Source organism: Hibiscus syriacus, unplaced genomic scaffold (assembly GCF_006381635.1).
Source record: "Hibiscus syriacus cultivar Baekdansim isolate YM2019G1 unplaced genomic scaffold, ASM638163v2 tig00002237_pilon, whole genome shotgun sequence".
Taxonomy (NCBI): domain Eukaryota; kingdom Viridiplantae; phylum Streptophyta; class Magnoliopsida; order Malvales; family Malvaceae; genus Hibiscus; species Hibiscus syriacus.
In genome coordinates, this window is record NW_024061918.1 from 2,049,528 (window position 1) to 2,062,150 (window position 12,623).

The following is a 12,623-nucleotide window of genomic DNA, read 5'->3' on the forward strand; positions in this document are numbered from 1 at the left end:
TATGAAAAAATTTATCATATTATATTATATTATTTTAAATTTAGCTAAACCGAAATGGAAATAGAATTATTATACACCCCAATTTTTTCTAAAAGATTTTACGAATCGCTTTTGATATTTATAGAATTAGTTTGCTGGACCCACGCTTCTTTTGGCACCTGCAATTGTACGTGGTTGTTTTAAAGTTAGAATTTAATTTAAATTCAAATTCTAATAAATCAACAAAATTTAAATAAAATATTAAAAAACTAACAAATAATGGATCTGAATTATAGTCAATAATAACTCACATTGGTTCCAAAATTTATGTGAACAACAACTGGAATGTTCTAATCCGAGTAAAATCGAATACGTTATTTTGAGATTAATAAAAATGAATAAAACAATTGTAAAATATATAAATCTATGATCATTTTAAGGCGATTTGAACTAAATATCACCCTATAAACTTAATATGTCCTAAATAACACTCTTTTACCAATATTTTCCTAACTAACACCCTTTCGTCTGAGGTGGCAATAAGGCGCGCTCCCGGTAACGTGCTTTAGTGGGGTTTGCTTATGTGGACATAAGGCGCATTTCCGGGGAAGCTCTTTCCAACTGATATGGCACCATGGTGGAACGCACGTTTCAAGGAACTCGCCTTTGCTTTTTTTTTTTTAAAATAAAGATTTAGGGTTTATGGTTTAGAGTTATTATAAATTAGTAATTTATTATGTAAAGTGTTCCGGTTATGATTTAAGAATTGTCGAAGGTATTTTTTAAATGTGTATTAAAGGTGGAGTGAATTTAGGTTAAAGTGTTATATGTTTCGTTAAGGTGAAAGTGGTGAAGGATTTTGTAGGTCAAAGGTTCATTAAGACTGTGTAGGTTAAAGTGCTTTAGGGTAAGGTTCAATTAAATTGAAAATTCTAATTACTTGAAGTAGAGGAAAGTGGAAAATTTAGGTAGAAAATACATTTACATTGGGAAATTATAGAAAAATAATTACATTTAAATATTAGAAACAAAAACATTCATTGAAATAGAAAATGCAATTACATAAGGGTTAACGGTTAAGTGATGATAACAGAGTTGTACATTTTTTTCTATTGTGCCCGATGTTTCTGCAATGCCAACATCTTTTTTGTTCTGTTGACCTCTCCCGAATATCCATATCACAATGTTTTCTAGTGGATTTTGGACGACCTGAGTCCCTCAATAGCAACGGATCTGGTACAATTGTAAGCCAAGTTTGAATCTCATATGGGTCTCTTTCGTTACTTATGGGCGGAAACTCAAATTCATATACCTTAAATACTTGTGAAAGTTGGTATACGGGATCAACATAATTTTTGTAGTCCAAATGGGAATATGAGCAAGCTGCTATGACATGAGAGCATGGATATTTGAGTGCTTGAAAGAAACCACAATCACACAACCTCTCTTGCAGATTAACTCTGAAAGAGTAAGCTTCAATCTCTTGAAGAGGACGTGGCATTTTGGTTACACGAAATAATTCGCGGGTGCGAGAAAAAATTTGTAACCAACATCCCATTTGACGCAACCACTTTTTTCTGTAAATAAGCTACTAGTCTTGGGTGATAAATATGATCGTTCTGCATCTAAGTAAGAGCTTGTCCACCGAGCTTTGCAAATAGTTGACCCAAACGAAAATAAGTCGTTTTGACCAATGTCGTGACTGGTAAATGACGAGCCCCCTTTAAGGTTCAATTGATTGCTTCAGCCAAGTTGGTTGTCATATGACCATAGCGATACCCCCCATCATAAGCATTTGTCCACATTTCTTTATTGATGTCCATAATGTACTCGCACCCCTTCTTATTTTTGCCAAACAATTCTTGTAGCATAGACTCAAACCTTTGAGGTAAGAGTTCGTAACCTAAGCCATTAGAAATTTGTAATAGTTAATATGAAGTATAAATAAGTAATACGAAAATGATTGAAAAAAATGAAAAAAAGTAACATACCCATGCGCACGACTAACTGACGTTCATCATTCTTCTTGTATTTTCCATAATAGTTTGTAGCAATATGACGGACACAATAACGATGTTGAACATGTGGAGATTTCTACATTGGATTATCTCGGCTCCTCGGTCTGAAATAATGCATACGCGTTCCCTTGTGACAACATGTAAACGTAAATTTTTAAGAAAAAAAGCCCAAGATTCAGTGTATTCTCCTTGAACGAGGGAAAACGCAACAGAAAGAATATTGCGGTTACCATCTTGGACCACATCCAATAATAAAACTTGCTTGTATTTCCCATACAAGAAAGTACCATCAATTTGGACAACTGGTTTATAGTACTTCACTGCATTAATACATTGAGGGTAAGTCCAAAAGACACGGTAGAATTGGAAGCGATCGCGAACCACTCGATCATGTGAGCGTAAGAAAGGCATTAACGATCGGGCATAAGAAAGGCATGCGAAACCATGCCCATGATTGGAGAAGCAGGAGACATCCACCGATAGCAGTTTTATTATAATTCGATGCACAACACATTTCTCTAAAGAGAAATGTCAGCTTCATCAAAATCAATAAGTTGACACAACCACATACAATGCACCTGGTTGCGAGATTTGTCAGGCATCAATAATTCTCCAATGATTCGTAGTATATAAGCCCGAGCACATGCCTTTGCTTCATCCTCAGAAGCATTTTCTTTCAAAACTTCAAAATTGGCTTTTAGCCATGATAAAGATATTCTACCTCCATTGAAATCTAGCGAAGCAGCTCCAATATACTTCATACATATTGAATGCCAATCTCCATCGGCCACACCACACATAATATTTCCGTCAACGGGAAGCCCCAAATACATTAAGACATCCTCTAATATAATTGTACACTCTCCACATGGAAGATGAAATGTGTGTGTTTCCGGTCTCCACCTCTCAACTAATGCGGAAATTAGGATGAGTTCGAGTTTGCAACCACCAATAACTTTCTCAATATACCCAAATCCGACGGAAGACAGATACGGAAAAATACGTGTTGGTGTCGGTATCTTCGTGTTTTTAATAAATATCTCCAAAATACGATCATTTTCCTAAATAAAAATAATAAACATTAACATATTACCATATCACTAAAATAATAATAAACAATAACATTAATATAAATTCATGATAAATTTAAATTAAAAATAATAATAAACATTAACATAAATTTAAAAAATTATTACCATATCACTAAAATGTTTTGAGATATGATTTGCATCTAAACGCAACAACATTTCGCTTTCTATGATAACCGTAGACAAACAAACATAATTAGCACAAATAATAATTAATTAATAAATTTAAATAAATAATAATTATATAAATATAATTTTAATAAAAAATAAAAAATTATTTTTAAAAAACTATTTATAAAAAAATAACAACTATTTACAAAAATATAATAATTTAAAAATAAATTTATTACCACTAATAAGAAATTTTAAACTCAAATAAAGGAAGAATTTGAGTTATATTAAAGACGAAGAGATGTATTGGTGTGAAGAATGAGGGGGTTGAAGGAGTTTATATAGGGGGGAAGAGGGTGTTAGGTGGGGAAAACGGGTGGGAATTAAATGTATTTTAATGGAAGGTGCGTTTCCTGAAACGCTCCTTCCCACGTGTCACCGAACCCCGTGAAAGCGTGCCTCCTAAAACACGCCTTACCCGTGTGGCATCCCAGTCAGCAGAAACCATGTAAGGCGCATTTCCTGAAATGCTCCTTACCCGCGTGTTAACCCAGTCAACTAAAATCCCGCTAAAGCTCTTTATCGGGAGAGCGCCTTAGTGCCACCTCAGACGAAAGGATGTTAGTTAGGGAAATATTAGTCAAAGGATATTATTTAGAGCATATTAGGTTCATAGGGTGATTTTTAAGTAAAAAAAACCCATTTTTAAGTTCTAGGACCTCAGTAGATTTTCTTTTTATCTAAAAGTCTATCATTTCCATCAGATGCTTTGAATTTGGTGCAACAAAGCTTTTATGATTGCATATGCTCGGCTTTGTATTCCCTATAGACGCTTTTTCACATGTACATGGATGCAAAAACTTATTTTAGCCTCTATTTAAATAAAGGGAAAAGTACACAATCAACCTAAATTATGAGAAAATAACCTCAGTGACCGAAAATGCCTTATAATATACGATTTTGACCAATTATTTTTCGATTTGCCAAAATGACCAACAAAATCGCAATGCGATCTCTAAATCACAACGCGGTCTCCAATATCGCAAATAAGTTTCCAGATTCACAATGCGATTTTGACTATCGCATTGCGATTTTCCAAATTCGCGTTGCGATTTTAGAAAATCACAATGCGAATATGTAAATCGCAACGCGATTCTGACTATCGCAACGCGATAATACAAAATCGCAATGCGATTTTCAAAGCGCCATTAGTATCGCAACGCATATTTTATTTTCAAATTCCAAACACGAATATTAATATATCCCGTAATCGTAACTCATAACCTACAACCCTAAATCACAACTCAGTCCCATCTCCATCTCTCACTCTCTACGACGACATCCGTCCCCATCTCCGACGAAATCCATCCCCATCTCCGGCGAAATCCGTCTATCTCCATCTCTCAGAGCCACCCTCACAATCATTTACGGTCAGAAATGGAAAATCAACCAAATCAACCACGATGGTTAGTTTTTTAATTATTTTTATTTTGAAATTTTTGCATTATTATTAGGTTTTTCATATTGAAATTGATGATAAGTTTACTGGTAATTTCAATAATAGATTAACCATTTCACTTAGATTGCTTATTAAATTCATTCGATTGCTGCCAATACTGCTAAACTGTTTAGTCTTTAACCTTGTGAAGTTAGTATTTGTCTTTGTTTTGTCTTTTGGTTGAAATAATGCAATTCATTCAAGTTTCAATTTTAGACAATGACTATTGGAAACAGAGAATCGCAACGCGAAATGAAAATCGCAAAGCGATTTTAGTTCCGCGTTGCGATTTTCATTTTGCGTTTCGATTATCTCGTTGCGATAGTCATTTTCATGTTGCGATTTTCATTTTCGTGTTGCGATTTTAAGTTTCAGAAACTATTCTTCTTCTGTAAATTGAAACTTGAATGAATTGCATTACTTCAACCAAAAAACAAAGACAAATACGAAATTCACAGTGTTGCAAATTTAAGTTTGAAGAATAAACTACTACTACTCTTTATGTTTATTATTGTTTTTGGTATATCTAACTTGGTATTTTTATTGTTTTTGTAGAATTTTTTTCGGCTCAATTGACCTTAAGGAATAAAATAAGCCTAGTCACTACAATTGCGTCAAAGTTTTCACCTGTACAAAGAAAATTTTTTTCGACTCACCTGTCATCGTTCAAGAGGCCTCTCCTATCATTCAAGAGGCCCCTATCATCCCTCAAGAGTCCCCTCCCACCGTTCAAGAGGCCCCTGTCATCGTTGAAGAGATCCCTCCCACCATTCAAGAGCCCGATTCACACGGCGTAATATGTCAAATTATTGAGAAACCCTCTCACGTACCGAACATGATGGATGAGTGTTGGCTTTCGTATGAGTTACCGGCCAGTACCATTCCGGCAGATGAAGTGGATAGGAGAAAACTACCGGAAACAATTCTGGATAATACCCTTTGGGCTAAGACCGTAGTTGATTTTTATCTCCATGAGCGGAGCCAGGGGTGTTACGCTGACATATACAAACTCAACGATGATATGTATTTGTTGCTTGATCGGTCTTGGTGGGGTGTGTTATTAGGGGTTGAAGACAATGGCTATTTCGATGGGGGGGTAAGTCTTATATTTTTCTTATATTTCATTTTGATTTTTTTTTTCTAAATTTATGTAATTCACTAATATATGTCTTTTTTTTGTAAAACAACATATTGATGCATGGGTGTCACGTCTTCTAATAATAAGGAAACTGAGGAGAAATAAAAAAAAATATGCGATATACAATTATGCCGACGTCTTTTCACGTAGTTCACTTGAAGAATCAACGAGATGAATCATATGTGTTGGGTAATGGACAAGCTAAACTTTATCCTGCATGGTGGGAGGTCGATAATGTTAGTATTTATTTTTTAAATATTTTAAAGGTGTTCATAAATAAGTGCGCAATTGAATTATTACTTATGATTGTAGGTGTTTATCCCTGTTTTGGAACATAATCATTGGTTTCTCGTCGAGCTTCAGCTCCCATCCCTGAAGACAATAGTATATGACAACATGATAAATTACATATCATTGTCTGATTTGAGAGATATTATTAAGGGATGGATCTCTCATTTGACTAAATTCTTGGATGTGATTAATTATTGGACTTATTCTGGAAACAAGAAGCCAAAGAAGTTCAATGTTACAGTTATAAGAGACGAGACCGCGCCACAACAAACGCAGGGAGCCAGAGGGGATTGTGGTCCTCTCGTATGCATGTCTTGGAGCGTTTGACGACAGGAAGTATACAATTTCTACCTCCCACCGATAGAGATAGAGGTGCAGTAGGCTTGTGGTTTCGGCACATTATGGCTAGAGCGATATATGCGAGACGCTGCCTACCTGCATCCGCGTTATGAAAGTGTCCATAAACAATTGGTAAGTCAAATGCAAGTGTTGTTAAGTACCTAGAATTCAATAATTTGTTGTTTGTTGGTTTTAGATGTGTGTAGAAAGTGTTGTTTGAGCAAATGTTTGGTTTCTGCAGGTTAATCCTGAAGTGAGCTGCATGAAATTGATGTATGGGTGCATAAACAACTGTCTGGGGTACACTTTTTTTTATTGTTTAATTGATTCTTAAAAGTTGATTTGTTTAATTGATGAGGATAATAAGAATTATTATTATTTTTTGCTTGTTTAATTGATTTGTAAAAGTTTATTTGTTTAATTGATAAGTAAATAATTCTTATTTGTGCTTGTTTAATTGATTGAAATGTAAAAGTTGATTTGTTGATTTCAATCTGCATCATATTGAAGGCAAAAGACCTGTTGAAGGTACACTTTCGCAACGCTAAACTCAAAATCGCATTGCGAAAGTCAAAATCGCAATGCGAAAGCCAAAATCGCAACGCAAAAGTCAATTCGCGTTGCGATAGTCTAATACGCTTTGCTATTTTCTCGTTGCGATAGTCAAATTCCCGTTGCGATAATCAAATTCACGTTGCGATAGTCAAATTCGCGTTGCGATAGTCAAATTCACGTTGCGATTTTTGCGTTGCGATATTCAAATGAATGTGTAATAAGTGATAACAACTGAACATATCATATCAATGTTCAAACTCAAGTTACTAATACATGCCTAACTGAAAATGTTAAAAGTTTACACATAAAATACACATAATACAACGTTTGCATTTAAAAATCACCTAAGTTAATAGTCCCAAAAGGTGAAGCCGGTTGTGATTGGGATTTTTGATTTTGATTGCGATTTTGATTGCCTTTTGCTTGACACCATATGAGCTTTGGATTTTGATGAGGATCCATATTTTGTAGTGCAGAAGATGATTGTGATGGGACTGGTGATCCACATGTCAACCTTGTATGATCACTTTCCTTGAACCGACTACATGTCGATCTCTTCCTCTCTTCACCCTTAGACGGTATACGATCGTGACTTTTTGGTCGGCCAGGTAGCCTTCTGTCCAAGGCTGATGGCAAAACTGTTTGTAAGTCATCTGGTATGTCCCACTCAGAAGGATGTGGAATAGGGTAGATAATCTCAGCATAAGTCTGTCGATATACTTATGTAGTGTAGCAATCCATAGCGTATGCGCTTGAATCATCTTGGTTTAGATGAAGAGCAACTTTTATAACATGGCCACACGGATAACCAGATGTTTGCCATTTCATACAACTACACGTCTTTGCATTTAGATCGACAAGCCCATTTAAGTTATTATCCAGTACTTCAAACAAAGTGTTTGGACATGGTTCAACTCTCCATGACGTTGACTTCACAACACGTTTCGTTATCTTTTTTTCAGTCCATGGTGTAACACGATGTTCCAATGTTCCTGTAAATTTAAATAAATAATACTGAGTAAAATATATGATAAGTTACAAATTTAAAGAAATAATACCTGCATGTTTCTTTTCTTGTAGTACCATTGTTGAATAGAGGCTCAAAAAAACTCCATTAACATAATAATGGGTAATTTCCGAGAATGACGACTTAGAGCGTTGATTGATTCTGCACTATTAGACGTCATGAAACCATATCTTGCTCCAAGTTGATATACTCTTGACCATCTTTCAAACCCGACATCTTCTAGTGTTTGAGCACACTGAGGCAAAACACGTCTTAAACAATTTATATGCTTATTAAAATCCACTTCTTGATAAGCTTTTACAGCCTTCCAGTATGTCCATTTGTGATTTTTTATACCAGCAGACCTTGATTTTAGATTTCTATACAAATGAACACCACAAAGTCCATGAAAAGCATCTGGGAAACACCTTCTAACAGCGTTGTCAATTGAGTTTGCCCTATCGGATATGATTGTCAGATTGCTAATAGGACCTATGCAATCCCTAAGATGCCCCATAAACCATGTCCATGAATCAGAGGTTTGAGATTTGCCAACCCCGTAAGCTATTGGCAATATCCCATTGTTAGCATCCATGACTACTGCTAATAAGTTTACTCCAAGGTATCGACCTTTCAAATGTGCTCTGTCAACTATAATAACTGGGCACATGCAAGTAATAAACGAACGAATCTACAAAATAATATACACAAGAAATATAATCATTTAAATGTGAAATGCATTTAACTAACAAAAATGAGTCAACAGAATTATATTGATTTACTAACCGCAGCACCAATGGCGATAAACAGCAACTCAAAGCGTCCATCTCTATCTGTTTTGATATGAGTTACCGACCCAGGATTTTTCAGCTTTAAATTGTGACAATAAGCCGGCAGTTGGGCAAACGATGCTTCTGGCGACCCCCTCAACAATTCCAAGGAATAACATTTGGCTCTCCAAGCTTGAGAATATGAGATACTAATCTTGAACCGAGCATTCATGTCAGTCATAATTTCATGTCCCCGATATACCCTGCCATTCAAAAACATTAAGTCAGCCAGAAAACCACCCAACACCTTTTTGTTTGCCTGTCTATGGTGAGGAAAAACTTGGGTTCTTGAACATGTATGTTTATCAATAAAAGTCCTAACTTGAAACATTTCGCAATCTTTTATCCTCTTTGCAGTCATACGCCACGTACAGTTTTTGTCAATCATACACCTTGTTTCGAAACGATCTTTGCTTGATTTGTTAACTTTTAGTTGATAGCCATCTTCCACACATTTCGCATACAAAGCTATCTTCATGTCTTCATTTGTATCAAAACAATCATCTTTCTTGATACGAATAATTTTTGTGTAACAATCAACTATCTTTACCAACTCTTCTTCCGGTATCTGAAGTAATTCTGGCATATTCCAGTTATACTCCCGTGGCATTTTCTTCGGGGACTTTTCTTCGGGGATTCTTTCTTCTTCTTTTTCTTCTTCAGGGTTATATGAATTAAAGAATGTATGTTCAACATGTTCATTCACAGTCGTAACTTCCTCCTCATTATCATCAACAACATCTTCCTCGGCAGCAGCTGTTTCATCATCAAAATTTGGGTATTGACCAATATCAAAATCATTATACGCAGGGTCTGTTTCTTCTTCTGAAATATCATCAAAATCTGAGTATTAACCAAGATCAAAGTCCGGGTATTGACCAAGATCAAATTTCGAATACTGACTAGTACTCACAATTTTTTCTGTTGGCTCATCATCGTCTAATTGGTCAATACGAAAACCGGAATTTGGTGCTGAAAGTTTATTGGCATTTGGATTAGGGAAAGGTTATGGGTTTTGAGATTGTGTTTGGTATTGGAAATGTGGTGAAACAAAATTTTCTTGGTGATGAAATTGTGGTGGAATCATTAAATTTTGAGCACCATAAACTGGGGTTGAAAAACTTAGTTGATTACTACCCGCTACTGACCCAACTTCACTACTTCTAGGTTCAACAACATACAATGTAACATCATCTTGCGAAACACTAATGTAAGCAATGAATCGTTCAACATCTTAATTATCGGTTAACAAATAAACTTTACCTTTTCTCTGATAAGATAGCCTAAATCCACTTAGGGGCTCTAAATTCAATTTATTTGCAACACATAACATTAGAGTTTTATAAGTTACTTTTTAATGATAGTTTTTGTTGAAGATTCATGGGTAAAGGAATATATTGTAAAACACCATGAACATTCTCCCATGACCCTCCAAAACACAAATCTATCCAAACATGATCAACATTAGATGATTTCATTATTGTAAATTAATTTACTAAACAAACGAGCTGCGAAACTAAAACCTGTTGCCGGATGGGGAAGGATTTCGTTAGATATAGGATGTCGTTGGATATAGGAACGGATGTCGCCGGAGAGAGTGATAGATGGAGATGGAATGAGTTACGATTTAGGGATTTAGGTTATGAGTTGTTGCTGCTGCGTAGTTATATACCCAAAACATTTGTGTTGCGAAACTAAAACCTGTTTCGAATTTGAAATTCAGTGTTGCAATAGTCAGAATCGCATTGCGATAGTCAGAATGGCGTTGCGATTTTGTATTATCGCATTGCGATTTACATATTCGCATTGCGATAGTCAAAATCGCGTTGCGAATATGGAAACTGATTTGCGATACTGGAGATCGCGTTGCGATTTAGAGATCGCATTGCGATTTTGTTGGTCATTTTGGCAAATCAAAAAAAAGTTGGTCAAAATCATATATTATAAGGCATTTTCGGTCACTAAGGTTATTTTCTCAAAACTAAATTGGTAGAATCTGAAAATATTAAGGGTTAATTTTTAGAAATAGAGCCAAATCAAAATAATTAGGGTTATATTTATTCATGCCAAATTCATTAAATATCACATCATTTGTAGTTAAAATTTTAGCTAAGAAAAGACTATTTTATTAATTTTTTAAAATAATATGATTATTTTATAATTCTTTATACTTTATAATTGAAGAATTCAACAAAAAAAATTATCATATAATTGAAGGATTATTTGTGTATTTTACTCTTTATGATTTAAGTAACTAAAGTTCTGAGAATTTCTGACGGACAACAATTTGTTCGAAAAAGAAAAAAAAGAGGTTTTCCCATAGACGATGAATCGGTTCTCTTATGACTCAAACCATACTACCTGAATTTGTATGTAAGCAGTGATCTTTGAAGAAGTAATGGACAAGTGAATCAAAACACCTCATCTCTTTTCTCCATTGTTGATGACCCTGTATATTAATTATAAACACCCGTTTTTGTCCGGGCCAAAAATATTAAATATTAATATTATTACTATTATTATTATTATTAATATTAATTAGTTTTATTACATATTTTGCAGTCCAATTACAAGACCAATCCCGAAGCCCAATGCACAACCCAACAGATGCAAATACCAAAAGTACGACCCGTTTACAAGTGACCATACATGATCCGAACCGGTCAACCCTACCCGACCCGGTTAAGATTTCAACCACTGCAATAACCCACGTGAAGCCAACTACTCCTATCAGCCTCATGCTTTCAGTTCCAAATCCACTCTCCAGCAGCAAAAGAAGAGTAACAAATGGAGAAATGAAAAAGTCATGGAGTAGGACCCTTTTTCATAAGCTGTAAAAATAAATATAAATAAAGGGCTACTATTTTCTCTAGGAAAAAAGCAATCATCCACCAAATCAAGCCAAAGTCAAAATAAATATAACCAAACTCTTACCTAAACCCGTCATTAATATACCAAACACAAAGAAAATTGACATGCAAAAGTGGGATTAGGTGATGTGCGAAGAAATAAATAAGAGGGGAGCATTCGGAGATAGGGAATGAGATTCGGAAAAAAATAGCAAGGGGATTCGAAGAAATCAAAAAGAAAAATAGAGAATCAGAAAAGAAAACCACAACAGAACAAAGGAAATAAATAGAGAAGAAGACTTACCTCATAGTTTGACCACCGAGAAGTCCAAGAGTCACCGGAGCCAAAGAAACCGAGGGGTTTCTTTGTATATCTACGGCGATGGGGCCACTTTCAGGCCAAACGAAGTGTGGGATCATCACCAGGGCGAAGAGGTGCTCCTAGCCACATCTTTTTCTCTCTCTTCTGACACCGGTCGACTGTGGTGGTTGACACGGTTGAGAACCCACTGGAATTTGGGTTCAGTTGAACCCTTGAGAGAATTTTCTTTCTCTGTCTCTCTTCTCTCGGGCAGAAAGGTGAGAAATGAGGGTAAGATGAAAATTTTGAGTTTTGGATTGGGTTTAAATACCCACTTGAAAACGGTGCCGTTTCGCTCCACCCCTCCATGTTTTCATTCTGGGGCAAATCACGTTTTAGGTCCTCGTATCTTTGTAATGTTTTACTTTGGTCATTAATTGTACTTTATTTGATTTTGAGCCTCTTATTTCTTAATGTTTTATTTTAGTCCCATATTTCTATAATCCTATATGTTTAGGTATTTAGAATTTTGACTGATGATTTAATGTAGTATCAATTTTAGTCCCTCATATTAGTCAACATTTAAAATTGAGTAATTTAGGTTGTGAAGTCTTATGTTG